This window comes from Mesoplodon densirostris, chromosome 16, assembly GCF_025265405.1.
Source record: "Mesoplodon densirostris isolate mMesDen1 chromosome 16, mMesDen1 primary haplotype, whole genome shotgun sequence".
Lineage (NCBI taxonomy): Eukaryota > Metazoa > Chordata > Mammalia > Artiodactyla > Ziphiidae > Mesoplodon > Mesoplodon densirostris.
The window spans coordinates 19,168,834-19,187,844 of NC_082676.1; the positions used below are offsets into that span (position 1 = coordinate 19,168,834).

General features: G+C 42.9%; 1 protein-coding gene and 1 non-coding gene across 3 annotated transcripts in view; both read left to right on the plus strand.

Moving 5' to 3' along the window:
* ZHX3 (zinc fingers and homeoboxes 3) overlaps positions 1-19,011 on the plus strand; it is a 121,308-nt gene that overhangs the window by 13,108 nt on the left and 89,189 nt on the right. The gene's annotated exons all lie outside the window — the stretch shown is intronic.
* LOC132477199 (U6 spliceosomal RNA) lies at positions 6,062-6,167 on the plus strand. The gene has a single exon (XR_009530219.1). It is a non-coding gene; the product is annotated as a U6 spliceosomal RNA (small nuclear RNA).

Below are 19,011 nucleotides of genomic sequence, written 5' to 3' on the forward strand. Positions count from 1 at the left end.
TTGTCTATTGAATGAAAGTTATACTCTGCAGTCTGATGTTTATAAAGTCCTCCAGTCTGCCTTTAACCAATTCTGCCAGACTCCCTATCTTTCCTTGTTTGATTCCAGCACCCTTGTGTACTTTAGCTGAGAGTGTCTCTTCTTGTAGCACTGGAGTGTGGCTTTGTGAGACTGGATGCTGCAGGGGAGCTGCCGGTGGACTATGAGTCAGGAGTCCTGTGGTCCAATCTTGGCTCCTCCGTTTACTAGCGATGGGACCTTGGACACACCTTAACTTCTCTCAGTCTGTTTCTTCATTTGTAAACTGTTAATTATAACAACACCAATGATAAGTGATGATGATGATGGTTGTGTCAGATGAGAAAACGTATTTTAAAGTACCTTGAAGAGGATAAGGAGTATATAAATGGAGCTGGTGTCATCAGGCCATGAATAATCCTAGAGCCAGGCGTTTGTATAACCTTTCTTCTTTACCACTAGAGTCCTGTCCCCTTCTCTTCAGCTATCTAAATTCAGCCTGTATTACATAGAGAAATGCTAGCTCCTGTAACAGGTAAACGCTGCTGAAATCCCAGTGGCTTAAAACATTTTCATGCTCATTTCAAATCCAATCAGCCATGGGGGTGGAGGGGGCCCAGACTGGTGGATGCTCTGCTGTCTTCAAACCATGGTTTCCATGGTTGCCCTGGGTATCGATGTCCAGGAAGCAGGGTGGAGGAAGAGAATGTCTATGATTGGGAGGCTTTGACGCATCAGGCCTAGGATGGGAGCTGGTGACTAAGGCCAAAGGAGAGATGGTTGAGAGGAGGCATTTACTGGATGGAGATGAATTTGGGGTGTGTGGGTTTTAGTGTGCACAGAAGGGTGGAGGGGGCTGGAAAGAGTGAGCAGGACCAGTGGAGCCTAGGACAGAATGGAGAGGCCACTCCTCCTGCCTTGAGAGACAGAGCGGGGGAAGGGCTGAGGGGCCCAGGACGCTTCCCCGTGAAGGCGGGGCACCACAGAGGTAGGAGAGAGGCGCCCAGGGCGGGCGGAGACAGGTGGGCGAGAACCCGGGTGTCTACACACCCTCTGAGATGAGCTTCCTAACAGCTGGGGAGGCAGACCCTGTGAGGTGGTGCCTTGACAAGAGACACTCAATTAATAGGCAGCAGAGAAATGAGCTAGAACTTGAGGTTTTTGACATCAGAGCCCCTGGCGGTGAGAGCCAGGAAATATCCCACCTGGAGAACCGGAGAACCTGGACTCTGAAGTAGGCTTGAGGGGAACCCCTGGGGTGGGGGAGGGGAGCACCTCTGTGGTGGCTGTTCCTTTATAGGTGATTCACCCTTTGGCTGCTTGGGTTGGAGGAGGGAGGGCAAGAGAGGAGCATTCCAGGCAGAGGGAGCAGCCTGGGCAAAGATCCTAAGGCAGAAAAGTGCTTAGAGGGTTTGGGGACTGAACAGAGGCCAGCCTGGTCCATGCTGAGCAGGAGGGAGGGTGCGGGAGAAGGTGCTGGGGAGGGAAGCAGGGCCCAGATCGCACCAGCGTGTACAGGCCATGGCCAGGGGGTGAGATTTTATTCTAAGGGCAGCAGGAAACCGTTGTACACTTTGCGTGGGGGCAAGATGGTCTGATTTATAGCTTAGAAAGACTACTCTGGCTGTTGTATGGTGAGTGGGTGGAAGGGAGGTCACAGGGTATATTGGATGCGGTGGGGAAGGGAAAAGGAGGAACTCAAGACGGAAGTGAGTCTGGAGCTCCGAGCAGAGGTTCAGGCTGGCAAAGAAAATTTGATGCTGTATTTCCTGTTAGCTCGCTCCCTGTTCTCAGCCAAGCTTCCTGTGAGTAGCCTCATCCACAGTCTCGACTTCCTCACCTCCTCAGCTCAAGCCTCTGTGCTCTGGCCTCTGTCACTGCCACTTCCCTGAAATGTCTAGGGCATAGGGCACTTAAGGCCCTTTATGATTAGCCAAGTCCAGGCCTTTGACCCTCTCCTGGCTTGAGCTGCATCCAGTCACACTGTGAGCCATTCCTGCCTTGAAATCCTCCTTAGCCCTCTGTCTCTCTGGCCCCTTTGTGGTCCCCAAGTCCTCAGACCAGTTCTGAAATGGCAGCATTACCCAGGCTTCTGACCTTGGTCCTCCTGGATTTCCTCTGTGCCTCTTGGAAAAGAAAGAGCCCTCCCCGCTTTCATCAGGACAATGCCTGCTTGCCTTTCAGCTTCATGTCAGGGGCCCCCCACCTTCAGGAAGCCTTCCCTGACCCCTCAGGCTGGGTTAGGTGCCGCTTCTCCTCCATTTCCACTTCTCCTGGAGCATAAGTGGATATGGTAGCACTTAGCACCCTGCTTACTTATTAGTCTCCCCAGTCTGACAGTCCTGGAAGGATAGGATTACAACGAAATACCCTGTGATCTAGGACAAAGATTGCTTTCTCCAGTTCAGGTGAAAGCCACACTTTATAATGAAGGTATCTACACCTGATTGTGTGTCCTTTAGTAGATCATTCATTTCTCACTGGGTCTGAGGGCTGTGAAGTCTGGTATAATGTCTTCTGTGAACAGAAGGAATTCATTTAGCTCCAAAGAATTAGTAATTGTCTCCATCTTCTGAAAGGAAAAAAAGCTGAGAATTTAAGAATATGAATTGCTTCAGAAGAGCTTTCGAAGACCGGCCTTGCCTGGTAACTTGGTTCTCCGCTCCCCTGCCCCCACCCCGAAACCTGTCACAGGTACCTCACGTTTTGAGATTCCACAGTTCTGGGTTTGACATTCCAGCTGCCTCTATGGTGATAGCACTAACGTTCTCCTGGGCTCCAGTGTGATCGCCTTCAAAGGCGGCAAATGGGCTGAATGAAAGATGTGCCTCTGCCTTTATATCCTTCCCTCCTGCTAACCAGGAGTGAAAAAGAAGAGGTGGGTAGAGACAGCAAAGTATGCACGTCACACATCTGGAATTTCAGTAAGGTTCTGGGTGGTTAATGTCACTAAACTCTCATGCTTCCCTTTCAAATGCCTTTTTCTACCCTTTCTTTCTTTTTGTCGTTTCTCTCAGTTCCAAACCCACTTTATCTTTTTTGGCAGGTAGAACAAAGAAAAGAAAATGCCGAATCACTTTCTTCCCAGTGGCTGGGTTTTTAGAATCTTAAAAAAATTTTTTTCCCGTGTTTAGTTTTCTGAGACTAACAGAGCAAAAAGCAGAGATGCCTTTGACTAAGTGGAACTCTTAGCTTCATTACTCAAAATAATGCTGCAGGTTGTACTTGTGTTTTTTGGATGTAGTGTTGGGCTGATTATTTTCTAAGAAAAAACACCGTAAGATTGTTATTTATTTTTAAATTTAGACATCTCTCAAATGAAATAAGAATGCCTAAGTGTGTGCAATAAGGGACTAAGTTTGAGTCCCCACATTACTCTCTCGAGGGTTTGCTGTTCTCAGGATGAGAAATGCTTGCACACACACGAACTCCACTGTTTTGATTCCCACTTATGTTTATTTCTGGTGTCCAAACAAGACATTAGGATTACAGATGCTCAGATAGGAAAGGACGCAGGGTTTTCCAGTGTGCCCACCAGTGAGATCCCTTCTTACGTGGGGGACCTCTCTGTTAGCCTGAGAACATTCTTCCTCACAGGAAACTACAGTCTTTGACCCTTTGGATTTACTTAGTGAGTCTCTTCCACCACATATAGCCTGTTCAACCCTTTAAGTACTTGAAGACAGCTATCTTCCCTTTTATTACCCAAGCCCTTCTTTATAGACTGTGGATTCCCGGTTTCTTCAGATGTAACCTCCTTCCTTTTTCTACGTATTGTGGTCCTAATAGAGCGTCCCACGGTTTTGTTAGCTTCCTCTGGTGGCTCCATCTCTTGTTAAACTTACTCTCAGCTGAAACCCGCCCTCGTGGAACCCGCCTCTGAGCGGAGGTTCTAAAATGTCTATTTAACGGAATATTTTTTATCTCAGTGGTCTTACGAACAGGAAAGCATTTTGTTACATTTGATAATGTTGTAATATACTTTCCCTTAAAAGAAAACAAAGGCTTTTAAGTCCTAGGGTGCAGGTAAAATACCAGTAAGGCATGGAATTTGATTTCTCGCCAGAGGAGGCTTAAGCAAGTTCAGTTGGGTCTGATAATAAAGGCTGGCATTGACTGTGCCCTCAGAGCATGCCTGCCACTGTGCCAGGGATTGTTACACATATCATTTAGTTTCATACTCACAGCGACCCTAGTTAATAATGATATCATTAATAGTAGACACTGTTACTGACCTCATTTTAATGGTGAAGAAATGGAGTCTTAGAAAGGTTGGGACTTGCCCATGTTTCACATATCATAGTGTGACCCAGACCTTGAGCTCCTCCTATGCCACTGTCCCCCCTCTCTGACACCTTTCTGCTGGGTAAAGCTCTGTGTACCATGCCCTTCTCTTGTGCCTCACGTTTAGCTCTCTGGTCTTCTTAATTATAAAAAGAAAGAATTGGATGGTTCTTTGCAACTCACCAGGGCCCCTAGAGGAGCGCTCTGCATACGGTGGGTGCTGACAGGAGAACTGAGGTCCTTAGTTCTGTGTCTCCAGGGCCAAGAAAAAGAGAACTTAGCCTTGGGATGACTAGGGTCACTTCAGACCCCATAAGTCCATCTGAAACCAGTAAAAGTCTAATGCTGTCATGGTGGGCTAGGACTAAACCTCTGATTTGCCTTTGGGCAGCTGGCTAGCCCAGACCAAAGGGGAGAGTCTGGTTATTGCCGTTAAGGTTGGACCAGCAGCCAGGACTGAACACAGGGATCTGATACCCAGGTCAGTCTTGGCTCTGTCTTCCACACTCACCCTCTGTGAGCCTTGGTGTCCTCCTTTCCTGGGAGTTGGGAGGGGGAGAAATGTGTGAGGGTAGCAGGGAGCTGTTTACTCCCCGTTCTTCTCCCACTCTTTCAGAGGTTAAAATAGCCCATTTGGTGTTGGAGAGTCAGTTCTTGTGCCCTATTTCCCAACTCCACACTTGAGACGGTGGTACAGTTGGAAGGGTGGGACTTTGGGAAGCTGCTCTTTCCCCTCCCCCCGTCCCTAAGAACTTGGTGAGTTGGACACCATTTTAAACTTGGGGTAAAACTGGAACTCTTTCGTTTTATTTACTTTCTTTCTTTTTCTTTTTCTTTTTTTCCCCATATCTCCTCCCTCTTGCGTCTCCCTCCCACCCTCCCTATCCCACCCCTGTAGGTGGTCACAAAGCCCCGAGCTGATCTCCCTGTGCTATGCGGCTGCTTCCCACTAGCTATTTTACATTTGGAAGTGTCTATATGTCCATGCCACTCTCTCACGTCGTCCCAGCTTACCCTTCCCCCTCCCCAAGTCTGTTCTCTGTGTCTGCATCTTCATTCCTGTCCTGCCCCTAGGTTCTTCAGAACCATTTTTTTTTTTAGATTCCATATATGTTAGCGCGCGGTATTTGTTTTTCTCTTTCTGACTGACTTCACTCTGTGTGACAGTCTCTAGGTCCATCCACTTCACTACAAATAACTCAGTTATGTTTCTTTTTATGGCTGAGTAACATTCCATTGTATATATGTGCCACATTTTCTTTATCCATTCATCTGTCGATGGACACTTAGGTGGCTCCCATGTCCTGGCTGTTGTAAATAGAGCTGCAGTGAACATTGTGGTACATGACGCTTTTTGAAGTATGAAAACTGGAACTCTTTAAGTGAGCCTGGACTGAGGAATTAAAATCTAGGTCTGCCCAGAATCTCACCCCCAGTTCACAGGGCCCCAGGGGTTTAGGAACTGATGTTAATTCCCCTGTGGTCTGAGGAGAGGGGCTCAGTTGTAGGACTACTTCAGGCCTAGTGGGGGAGCACAGGCTAGTCCTGCCAGTCAGGTATCTTAGAATCATCAGGTCCTTCCTGTGTGTGCTTCTCAGCCTGAGATGAACTCTGGAACTGCCCATTCTCCCTGTGATTCAAGGTGTAAATGCTGTAGATGGAATGCTGTCGATAGGACTTTATTAGTCAGAGTCCCAACAGGAAAAGCTGGTATTCTCAATTTAGGGAAATGATGGGAGAGTTAAAGAGGCGTGGATAGGTGCTCACTTCGGCAGCACATATACTAAATTGGAACGATACAGAGAAGATTAGCATGGCCCCTGCGCAAGGATGACACACAAATTCGTGAAGCGTTCCATATTTTTGACACAGAGGGAAGAGATATGGGAACATATGTATATGTATAACTGATTCACTTTGTTATAAAGCAGAGACTAACACACCACTGTAAAGCAATTATACTCCAATGAAGATGTTAAAAAAATAATAAAAGAAAAAAAAGAAAAGAGGAGGTGTGGATAGGATGTAGAGGAAATCTCAAGGGACAGAGCAGGAACCCGGAGTTTGGTAATGGTGGAACTAATACCGCCCCTAGCTGCACTGAGACAAGTGGATGGAGTGGCCATCAGAAGCCAGAAGAGATTGTCATTTAGAAGAGGTCACCTTGAGAGGAGCAGTGACTTCTGGTTGAGGGATACAGCCGGCAGAAGTAGAATATTCCAATTCCTAACCTCACCCTTTCCTCGCCCTGTGCCCCCACCCCGCTGTTTCCTTCCCTGACCTCTTTCTGGGACTCAGCATTGGACAAACTCAATTAGAAGTCTAGGGCACGGGGGCTTGTTGATGGGATCCATAGGGATCAGTCTGCGGGGGCAGGAGCAAGGTAGGGAAGGGTGGAGAGTGCACCTGGAGAGCAATAGAAAGATACTAGACAGAAGGACCACGCGACTTCATGATGGACAGAACTTGTGTGTGTGCGTGCGTGCGTGTGTGCGTGCTGTGTGTGTGTGTGTGTAGTGCAAGGTGGGAAAAAAAGGGTAAGGTAAGCATTTCTTACCATCTTACCATAGCCACGTGCTAGGTACTTTCTCTTGATCCAATCACCTTGCGGGGTAAGTAGAAGTATTTATATGTTATAGATGTGGAAAACTCGAACCCAAATCTCTCGTCCCTAAGTCAGTTCAGTCCTGGTGATCCCCGTGGTGACAGATGGTAGCCAGATAGCTCTCACATCTGACTTTCTCTGAGCCCATTCCAGAAAGCCACCGTTCATGGCATTGCTGGGAGAGCCGGGGGGAACTGTAAAAGAGCTGCTGTCTATTTTTTTTTTTTTTTCCTTCACATCTGTGAACTTGAAGAGAAGGGGAAAGAGGAGGAAAAAAATTCAACTTGGCATGAACGATGTTAACTGAGATCAAATAAGGTGAAACGCAAAATAGAATCCAGAAATTTAGTTTTGCTTTTACCCGAAGTTCATGCGCAGCTGCTGTACAAAGTCCTTTTTACTTTCCACGAATGTTAAGCACTGTTCATAACATGAATCTCATTTTCTTTTACTTTTAGTTGTTTATGAAAAATAGCTTTATAAAAGACAAAGAACCAATTGAACATTAAGCTCCAACTGTGCGTCACCTTTGTGATTTCATTTCTTGCTGATATACAAATTATTACACTTATAAGTTAAAATTATTTTGATTCCTGATACATTCATTGTAAAATTATTTATTGAACAGTCAACAGTGAAATTGAAATTTTAAATTTATAAAAGAGAAATTCTAACAACCTAGAAAGTAAACTTTAAATGTTTCTTTTTTTTTTCTAGTTTTCATTACATGCATGCATAGATTTTACATGGCTAGAATTGTGCAAGTTTATGTTGTTTTCTTGTCATTAGGTGTATATTTCCATGTTGCTATATAACCTTCATGATTATTTAAAATAGTTTTTCGATTCACCTTAAACATTCTCCTACTTGTTAGATATTGTTTATTTCCCCTGCTTCATGCCATAAAAAGATTGGCGGTTTTGTTGAACATTTAAGTGGTTTATTTACTATTTTTCTCTATAAACATTGTTCATTTGAATCTCCATGCATCTAGTTTCCCCATCCCCTCCCTCTTTTGTTCTTTGTGGCAGAGGGAAAGGAATTGTTATTTTTTTAGGATAATTTCTCAGCAGTGGGATGAGCAACTCTGAAGGTATATCAAGGGACATTAAATAGAGTAGTTCTAAGGATCACTGAGAGAAGTAAGATTACAGTTAAAATGAGTCATTAAGCAGAGTTGTTGCTTAAAATGTTAATATGGATTTTTATTAAATCCTAGGTTTAAAAAACTACCGCTAAAAGAGAAATTAGACACCATTTACATTTACATACAAAATTTCGCTGAAACCCTAAGTTGTGATTAAGTTTTTAAAAATTTGTTCTTGGCTACATTGAATATAGTGTAATTCTGAACAAATTTTGTATTTGATTAATGATATTGGCCCCGGTTATCCTGCATCCCTGGAATATAGCATTGGCCCGAGAGTCCCCTGGGCTACTCCCCGGGAAGCATGCATTCCCTCCCTAACCCATTCTGCTCAGCCCAGGGGGGCCTGGCCACTTTCATCTGTGCCCTCTTTACGAAGGTGGAGCCCCCTGGCCAGAGGGGCTTCCTTGTGTGGTGCCCTTGCCTTTCCACTTGCCTTCCATCTGCCACAGGTCTGCTTTCTGGAACAACAGACAAGTTTCTTCCTCTAGTCGGGAAGCTTTAGGAAACCAGAGAGCAGTTCTGGTTTTCGCTCTGTCCTTAGCTCCTGGCATAGTGCCTGGCACATAGCAGATGCTCAAAAACACATTTGCAGAATGAAATGTCTTGAGACAGTCCTTTAAATGTGTGAATACAACCATGATGTCCCCACTTAGTCCCCTCCTCTTTGGGTTTAACGTCCTCTAGGTCAGCCATTCCTCATGAAACACTCTCCGGATCCCTTTCCCTCCCAGTCGGGTTCTCACCATTGTCTGTGACCACAGTTTGCTCTCAGTCACACTTAGAATATGTGGCCAGATCTGCAGCCTGTTCTCCAGAAGTGGTCTGATTTGCAGTAATACAGTCAAGTGTGCACTACTTTTTTTTTTTCTTTAGCAAATTGCTGGTTGCTTACATCTTTTCACGTGATCTGCTCTCAAGCCTGGCCTGCTCCAGGAGGTGCTTGTGCAATTGAGTGTTTCCTTCTAGATTAGTGTCACTTGGGATTTGATGAAGGCTCTTCAGTATCTTCATGTGAGTCATTAGCAAAAGTGAGGAAGAGGGGAGGCCCACGGAAGAGCTCTGGAAACCTCCCTCCACATTGACAGTAATCCCCTAATCCCATGCTTTTTTCAAACTGTGATGTGCATACAAATGACCTGGGGGTTTGGTTAAAATGCAGATTCTGATTCAGTAGGTCTGGGTGCACCCTGAGATTCCGTCTTTCTAACAAGTTGCCAGGTGATGCTGATGCTGCAGGTGTATCAGGTCATACTTCGAGTAGCAAGGCCCAGTTTTGGGAAAGAGTTGTTCATGAGAAAAAATCCTTCAGTGTTTGGATAGCTGTGCTGTGCCCATCAGAGCCCCCAGAAGATACTCTCTGATACAGATACTTGACCCCATACTCAGAGGTTCATCTCCTGCCTCACTAAGTAAATGAAGAAAACAAGAGTGATGCTATTTCGCCAGCTTCCAAGTGGTATGTACCTCTCTGTGCATGTTTGGTTGGACCCTGTATTCCAGCCTGACTAGCCGTTATCCAACATATTTGGTATCTTTTCAAGTTTCTTGTCATCTGGACATTTGATAAAAGTGCTCATGTAAACTGAGCACTTAAAAATTTTTTTTTATTGTTATGGTATACCTTCATATACCAGAAAGTTACCTGAAGAGAAACTAAATGGATACCTAGTTTTTTAAACATTGGTTATAAGATACAGTGTTCCTGATAAAATTCTGTTATAAGAAATATTGTGGAGCATCCAAATTTTTTTACTCTATTGGAATTTGGAGAAAATGGATGCATTGTTGAAATTACATTCCTAGGCTGAAATATCCTCATGTAGCTGGCAGCCTTTCAGTAACAGATTTAGCAAGTGAGTCTGTAGAACACAAGGCAGGGAGGTCATGAGCACCTGACCCACCTTTTCTCCAAGCTTTCTCTCTCTTAGCTCAGGGGACAGGTACTTTTCTTTTGCCCTTTGTACAAGGCAGGTAACACTGTGGCCAAGACTTTTTTGGTCATTTCAAGGAATGATTATTATGTCAAAATGTAGAGAAAAAAATATCAACACTTACTTATTTTGTAGAGCTTATTGTGACCTAGTCACCTTTTCCTTTTTTCCCCCCCAATGGAAACAGAAGGAATTTTGATTTAATTTTATTATTTATTTTTTGATTGGAATATAGGTGATTTACAATGTTTCAGGTGTACAGCAAAGTGATTCAGTTATGTGTGTGTGTGTGTGTGTGTGTGTGTGTGTGTGTGTGTGTGTGTGTGTGTGTGTAGTTCCCTGTGCTGTACAGTAAGTCCTTGTTGTTTATCTGTTTTATATACAGTAGTGTGAATCTGTTAATCCCAAATTCCCAATTTATCCCTCCCCCCTTTTTCCTTTTTTGAAAATAGTACGTATGGCCACCACCGTGGAAGGTATGCAGCTCACTGAATGTCAAAAAACCCTCTCTCTCTGGGTTCTTAAAGCCCCTTAGCCCTGAGTTTGTCATTTGAGCCTGTGGGGGACAGGTATGGAGCGACCTGTAGTTGCTGCTGTAGTTCACCCATTAATTTTCTCCCTTTCTGTAATGGTTTTCCAAGATCAGTCAGATGTCTCTTTGTTCTTTCAGCAGCTCACATGCAAGCACAGGTGCAGCAGCAATTATGCCTTCCCTTTAACAATTCTTTTATTATAGTAATTTTCAAATATGTATTATGAACCTCCATGCACCCATCATATAATGTCAACAATGTCAGCATCCTTCTAATCTTGTTTCATTTATTTCCCACCCACTAGCATACATGGTCTTCCCCCCCGCCCCATCTTCTAGTCTTTTTTTTTTTTTTTTTTTTTTTTTTTTTTGCGTTACGTGGGCCTCTCACTGTTGTGGCCTCTCCCATTGCAGAGCACAGGCTCCGGACGCGCAGGCTCAGTGGCCATGGCTCACGGGCCCAGCCGCTCCGCGGCATGTGGGATCTTCCCAGATCGGGTCACGAACCCGTGTCCCCTGCATCGGCAGGCGGACTCTCAACCACTGCGCCACCAGGGAAGCCCTCTTCTAGTCTTTTAAAGCAAATTCCAGATAGCCTATCATTTCATCTGTAATACTTCAGTATGTAACATAACAGAGACATTTTGTAAAACTTTTTAAATTGAAGTATAAAATACATAAAAATGAACATAAGTGTAGAGGCTGGTGAATTTTCACAAACTGAATAGGCCTATATAATGAGCACCCAGATCAAGAAACAGAGAACATTGCCAGCACCAAGTGGTGGACTTCAGGCTTTTCTGGATAAATTCATTGTTAATCTCCAACTTGTCATTTACTAAACATTCTGAACCTAAATCGATGCATAATTGAAGCTTTTATGGTATGTCCACAGTTTAATTAAGTAAATGTAATATAAGTAAGTTTTCATTCCAAATAGATAAAACACAATTTGACTAACTCTGATTGAAAAAAGAAAGTATTATTAGTCTCAATGAGTTGATCACTTCAACCACTGTTGATTAATGTGTTTAGATAATTTTGACTCCTGAGTACTAAAGACAGTGTCTTCCAAACATGTCCTAAAAGTTGAATCCTGTAACTAGACATTAAATTAGGAAATCCCAACCACAGGAGAAAGACAATAGCAACAAAAATAAAGCTTTGATATTGATAATAATTAGACTGCTTTATTTTCAGTGAAAAATAAGCAATAATGCCCATATTCAATCCAAGTTGAAAAGTAGTGACTTGAATGCATTAACAATGATTGAATAATAGTACTTTAAAAAACCTGTAACTATAGTGCCATTAACGTAGCTAAAAATAGCAATAAGTTCTTTAATATCATCTACTAATCTGTACACTACAATTTTCCTTATTGCTCAAAAATGTCTTTTTTTTAGATTCATGCTTTAGTTAATGGCCCATATAAAAATCGTTGTAGGTTTAGAAGATATATTTCTTAATCTATCTTTTATTGTTTTCACATATACACTGCTTTCATACAATGTTTATGCTCTGTGCTTGCTAAGTTAGTAACAAAGACAAATGTAGTCATTTTTATCATAATTATTGCATCTTTGGTTAGAAGAGAGGGTATTTTAAAAATTGATCCAACCATCTTTTCCAAATCTGTACTAACTTGGTTTAGTACAGTACCAATTCACAGACACTTCTATAACCCTCCTTCTGCAAAATCAATTGTATTATTCTGGATTTGCTTTTCTCTGGCAGCATTTCTCATCTACTTCCACACATTCTTAAAGTTTTATGTAAATTCTTTTCTCTTCCCTTTTTCATGTGGGTAGCCCACCTTGAGGTTATGTGACTCCCCTTTCAGTAATAGAAGGAGCACTACATGGGGGAAAAGAAGCCTGGGTTCAAATCTCAGTTCTGCCACTTACTGTGTGACCTGAGGTGGTGTACTTAACTTCCCCAATTATTTGTAACGTCTACTTCCTTTTCAGTGGCCTGCATCAAACAATACCACAAATTGTTTAAAATATCCAAAAGCTCCCCAAATTTGTAGGCAGGGAGGAAACAAATTATCGGGTCACTGCTTGTCTTCTCAAATTACAACTTAGGGAGCATTGCCTAAGGAGCCAGGATGGGAGGCCCCTAGGCTCACAAAATGGTAGAGGAGAACCAGGAAGGGAGATGGTAAGTAGTATTTACTGAGTGCCTGTAATCTCTTTTCCATGTGCTCATTTGGACCTCCTAGCTGCCCTGGTAATTTTATGATCAGTGTAACATTGTCTCTGCCGAGGTAGCCAAGTGGTTAAAAGCCATAGTCTGGGTTGAAGTTCCTGCCTTACCACTGTGTGACATAAGACAGGTCCCTTGGCCTCTCTGCGTCTGATTCCTCATCAATAACAGGGAGGTAATGAGAATCTGTTTTATAGGGTATTGGTGAGGATTAGATGAAATAAGTGTGTGAGGTGCCAAGCACAGTATCTGGTATGTAATCGGCATTCAACAAAGCAAGCTGCTGTTTATGCTTTACTTCTTTTTAGACTTAGCAGTCTTTCTAAAGGAAGGCTGTAGAGTTTTAGGAGCTTAATAACATTCAAAATTGTGACCACGGATTTAGCAGATTTGCCAACAACCATGACAGAACTTTGTCAAACATATGAGTGCTTTCCTTTCCAACTGGTCATCTTGAAACCTTCTTATGTATTCCAGTGTTACCTGTGCCTCCAAATGTGTTTGGACTTCTTATTACTCATTTTTAGTCTATAGGTGTCTTTTTGCTAAAATTAGGCCTAAGATAAAGGTGAATACTTACATAATTAAATTTATTTATTCAACAAACTTTTATTGACCACCTACTATTTGTCAGCTACTGCTAGACACTAGGATAATAGCAGTGAACAAGTAAAATGGGGTCATTTCCCTATGGCATTCGTAATCTGGGGGGCAAAAAGCTTTCATCAGCTTGGATTGTATAAAAAATGTGACAGCACTAATTGACATTGTTAAAACAGCTGAAAAGAAAAATGCAAATTTTGGAATATTTTGTAGATATATCCAATACACCCATGATATGTTATTGCAAAGGAGGACAGATGCCTTCTTTATGAATAAATGAGATGTACTGAGGGAGACACTGATCTGTATCTGCGCAATGATGTAACCAGCCCTTTAAATTCAAATTTGGAATAAAACAAGGAGCTCCTTTATCTCTTCTCTGCTTGACTGTGACTTTGGAGTCATTCATGAACTTGAAATTGGAAGCACAGTTACATTAAACAACACAATTGAAACTAAATTATCACTCACCAGTAGCCTGGTGGTGATTGAAAATAATTCTTGGTTATGCACTCAAGAGTATTTTTCCGGCTTTGGGTCTGGATTGGAGCTGGAGAGTCCCAGGCACTCATCTCCTCAGTGGATGCCTCTCAGCCCCACCACCGCCCTGTGCAGTGGGACGGGGAGCCCGGAAAGCCAGCTGGGAACTTAGAACGGTAGAGGAAGAAGATTTTTTTTTCTCCCCTGCAGTTTCTGGTGACTATGAAGGGATGGCTGGGGCACCCCACTTGCTCTGGAAGCTGCAGATGGGATCTTGCGAAAACTGACAAAAGTCAATGAAAAATAAGAGTTCTTACTAAAGTCAGCCCTCCCAGATCCCTGTCTGTAGTACTCTGTCAAGAGAGGAAGACAGTTGTGTTTTACTCCTGATTCTTCCCTGAAAGTGTTTGCAATCAGCTATAAGTAAGAATCCTCCATGATGCCATCATGTGAATAACTTTGAGACCAGGCCAATGGACTGAAAATGCCCCTTATTAAATGCAGGATTACTCACGTCATACAGAGACCTAAGAAGTGGGCATTTACTCCTGTCTATACCACCACTTCCTGAAATGAGACACAACTGTTTGAATGGACTGACTGATTTCCAGGATTGAGACTGATTCAGGTTAATGGAGACGGAGTCTAATCTCTAAAGAATGGTATCTAAGTTTGTGAAGAACCTGCCAAGTTTGTTGTGGTGACACATGTGATGGATCTTTTGGATTTAGATACCTGCAGTGTTTTCAACATATGTTTAGTATTAAAATTATTCCTGGGTTCTTTGGAAAAAAAAAAAAGACTATTTGTTAGGTTCCATTGGTTAGCATGTCTAAAAAGTGTGTTGATTTCTTGAAACTTTCCAAATATTTGTGTTTATTCCATTTTAACACCTTAATGTTAAATAATTGCAAATAAATACATAAGTAACATATATAAATAAACATAATTATGGAGTCCCAAAATTCAGAGGAGCTTTAAAGATAATTTAGGATAGTTACCCTTATAGTGCAGAAATGCCTTCAAGCCTACGTCCAACACCTCTGGTGATGGAGAATGTTTAACTATAGACTAGGGGTCATGGGCATATAATAGAAAGGTGGGGGGACTTCCCTGGTGGCGCAGTGGTTAAGAATCCACCTGCCATTGCAGGGGACATGGGTTTGAGCCCTGGTCTGGGAAGATCCCACATGCCGTGGAGTAGCTAAGCCCGTGCGCCACAACTACTGAAGTCCGCGCGCCTAGAGCCTGTGCTCTGCAACAAGAGAAACCACCACATTCAGAAGCCCGTGCACAGCAGCGAAGACCCAACGCAGCCAAAAATAAATAAATTAAAATAAATAAATTTAAAAAAAAAGAAAAGATTAAAAAAATAAATAAAGGTGGGAATTTGTCTTTATTAAGACAGGAGTGGTAGTTACCTATGGGAAGCTTTTGAGCCCTATGTAAGTACAATTGTTTTTCCAAGTATCATCTGGCCAACTAAGACTTGTTTTTCACAGTCCAGTTTCTGCCTCTGGATCTCCAGTTTGTAGCCCTTCCAGTAAACTCTGGCACTGGCTAGAGAAACATCCTAGGATCTTTTTAGTTTTCTAAACTTGTAATTACCATTATAGCACATGGTTTTAACCGTGTTTTAAATTAGCTAATATTAAGTGTCTATTGTGTACCAGTCACTCTTCTAGGCGAAAGATATGATAGCACCAAGCAAAAAGCAGCTACCATCATGGAGAGTTCATGAATGAGTGGCCCTAAAGTTGCAGTCGAATGTGAAATAAAGGAAATGTATCAGGTCTGAGGGAGATGATGATTCTGGCTTGGGACATGTTGAACACAGGAGGTAGTGGGCCATCTGAGAGCAGATATCTGATGCACAGCTGGCTCTGTAGTTGAGGGAAAACTGGCTTTGGGGATTGTTGGCATGGAAGGTGGAATTTGAAACAATTGGAGCAGAGAAGGTCAGCAAGGGAAAATGAGTGGTCTGAGAGAAGAGAGTCTAGCATGGCATGATGCTTGGTGACTTGTAAAGTACCAAGTAGATGTTTATGAATTCATTTATTTGATCTACAGCTGTGTTCCTTTTGAAGTAACTATGTAATAAGCATTGCTTTTTTTAAAAAAAAATTTTGGCTGCATCGGGTCTTCGTTGCTGCACACCGGCTTTCTCTAGTTGCGGCGAGCGGGGTCTACTCTTTGTTGCGGTGCACGGGCTTCAGTAGTTGTGACACGTGGGCTCAGTGGTTGTGGCTCCCGGGCTTAGTTGCTCCGCGGCATGTGGGATCTTCCCAGACCAGGGATCGAATCCGTTTCCCCTGCATTGGCAGGCAGATTCTTAACCACTGTGCCACCAGGGCATTCCTTATTCGGTAATGGTAACATTATGAAGCAAGTACAATTTTCTTGTTACTTTGGGGAAACTTTCCTCTCTTACAAAGGTTTGAGAAAGGGAGGTTTTCATGTAATAACCTTTCCTTTTTTTTCTTTTTAGATTTGGATAAGTAATTCACAAACTTGTGACAGCCAAAAAATACACGAGTATAGAGAACAAAATTTGTCCCTTTACCTCTCTCCTCACCCTTTTCCCACCCAAGACTTTTCAGTGACTTTCCATGTACTGTTCCTAAGAGAAGCTATGTTCTGAACAGCGTCTAGGTTGGAGACTGGAGAACGCGATTCCTCTGGTGTGTCTTTGACGCACAGTGACCATAGATGAGTTATATTAATATTCATCCACTGCCTCCCCAGGGGATGTACTTGCCTTTGCCCTTAATGGTGGGCAACCTTGCCTTTATAGGAAGTCATTCAACTGCACAGTTAGCGGATAGCTGGAGCTCCATATTATGGACTTTCCGAAGCTCTGTTACAGCTGGACTGATGCAGGTTAGGGGAAATATCTCACTCCCAGGGTATAGAAAATCATTGGCGTGTGAACACGTGCATATGTGTGCGCACGCGTGCGCGCACACACACACGGGATACCTAAAGAGTTGTGAAGTATCTTTGGTGAGGCACTGAATTGTGGGTGTTATTACTTGTACCAGTCTCTAGCTGATCAAAATAATCATCTTTAGGGAATGTTAGAAGTAGTCACGAGACACTGTACATTTTATTAGGTTCCTTATTTGCCCAGTTTTACTGCATGTAATGGACCTAGGTTTCTAGAGTTGACGCTTGGCCATCATTTAGAGGTGACCTCGTTAGAGGCGCCTAAATGTGTCTAATGGATCTCTGCGGCATTGCCTCCACAGTGTTTAATATGCATAAAATAGGTGCTTGAGGAAGACTGTTACTTGACAGGGAGGATGAGAAGAGAAATGTGATTGCCCTTAGTGTCTGCAGTATTACCACAGGATCCAGAGCAAAAGCACTGAAAGGGTATTTAGTATTTCTTTGACAACTTGCTGATCTCTGGTCTTCCCCGTCTTGGTAAAATAGTACCTTCGCGGACTTGGTGGTAAAGTCAGAAACCTGGGAGTCATGCTTAACCACTCTGTCCCTCGTGCCCACTCCACCAAGAGGCCTGCAGATCCCACCTCCAACACACAGAAAGCCCACCTCCACTGCCAGCGCCCTAACGCAGGTCGCTGTCATCACCGTCTGGGACTTCTGCAGTAGCCTTCTGCCTTCTTTTTCGGCTTCCTCTCTTGTCTCTCTCCCATGCATTCTATACTTTAACCAGAGTGATCTTTTTGGAAACGTAAATCAAGTGTGGATTTACTCCCCTGCTTAAAACTCTTAAATGGCTTTCCATTGCACTTAGGATAAAAATTTTAAATCGCCAGTTTGGTCTGCAAGGCTGTGTGACATGGCCTTGGACTCGCTAACATTATTTTGAACCCTCTCACCTATGTTTGGCACCATCCGTCCAGTTCCTGGAGCCAGGTTATCCTTTTATTTGAACCCAACTTTCTCTGTAGGCATCAAAATTAAGTAGCATTTATGTTTCCTCCACAAATAAGAAAAGACTTTAACCTACGTCTGCTTCTTTTTTCCTACTCCTTTGGTTCCCAGATTTTTTTTTCAAAGTTTCTGATTAATTTTCTATATTATACCTGTGCTCTTTCAAGAATTCTCATTAGCAGTTGCATTGCACTTCACATTATATTTGAGCAATAATTGTTGAGATTTAACTATAAGTTTTACTTATTTCTTTGATCACCACTGCTTCTTGTATCTCAATTTGACTTTTTTTTTTTTTGTGGTACGCGGGCCTCTCACTGTTGTGGCCTCTCCCGTTGTGGAGCACAGGCTCCAGACGCGCAGGCTCAGTGGCCATGGCTCATGGGCCCAGCCGCTCCGCGGCATGTGGGATCTTCCCGGACCGAGGCACAAACCTGTGTCCCCTGCATCGGCAGGCGGACTCTCAACCACTGCGCCACCAAGGAAGCCCCTCAATTTGACTTTTATTTCTTAAATTTAAATTAAATTTTGCTAAGGTACAACTTTAAGTCTTATACTTTATAAGCTTGTACTTTAAGTATGTCTCTTATACTTCTTTCCCTTCCAAAATGCATGGGTGGTGAACTTCATGGAGCTCTTGCACACCACCAAATACCTTCATTTTGCCTTCATACTTAAATGATGGTTTTAGGGGGATCTAGAGTTCTAAGTTTAAAATAATTTTTTTCCTTCAAAAGTTTGTAGAAATTGTTTCATTTGTGTTTTAGCATCTGGTGTTATAAATGAGAAGTCTGATGCAAATCCACTTTTCCTTTTGTTATGGTTCACACCCCCGCCATCCTTCCCCACCTTAGGTTGTCAGGGTCTCTTTATTTTTGCAGTTTAAAAATTTCACCAAGTGTGAAATTTAGGTGTTTCTTTTTTCAATGTTGTTATAAACCATTGGCAGACCCTTTCAACCTCACACTCAGGTCCTTCTTCAACTTAGAGAAATGTGGTCCTGCTCTTTCTTTGATCTTTTTTTCCCCTCCATCCTCTCCCTTTTAAAAAACTAGATGTATATTAGATATACATTGGATCGTCTAGATTTAGCCCCCCCCCCCATATTTCTTATCCCTTGGTTTGGGAGAATTTATCACTTCAGCCTTCTAGATCACTCCTTCCATCTTTGATCATGCTCATTTTTCTATACAGGGATTTGCAGTTGAGGGATTTAAAAAATGATTTTTTTTGTAGTTTTGTTTCCTTATTCTCCACTGGTAACTTATAGTAGTGCTTTTCCCCGCCTTAGTATCTTATC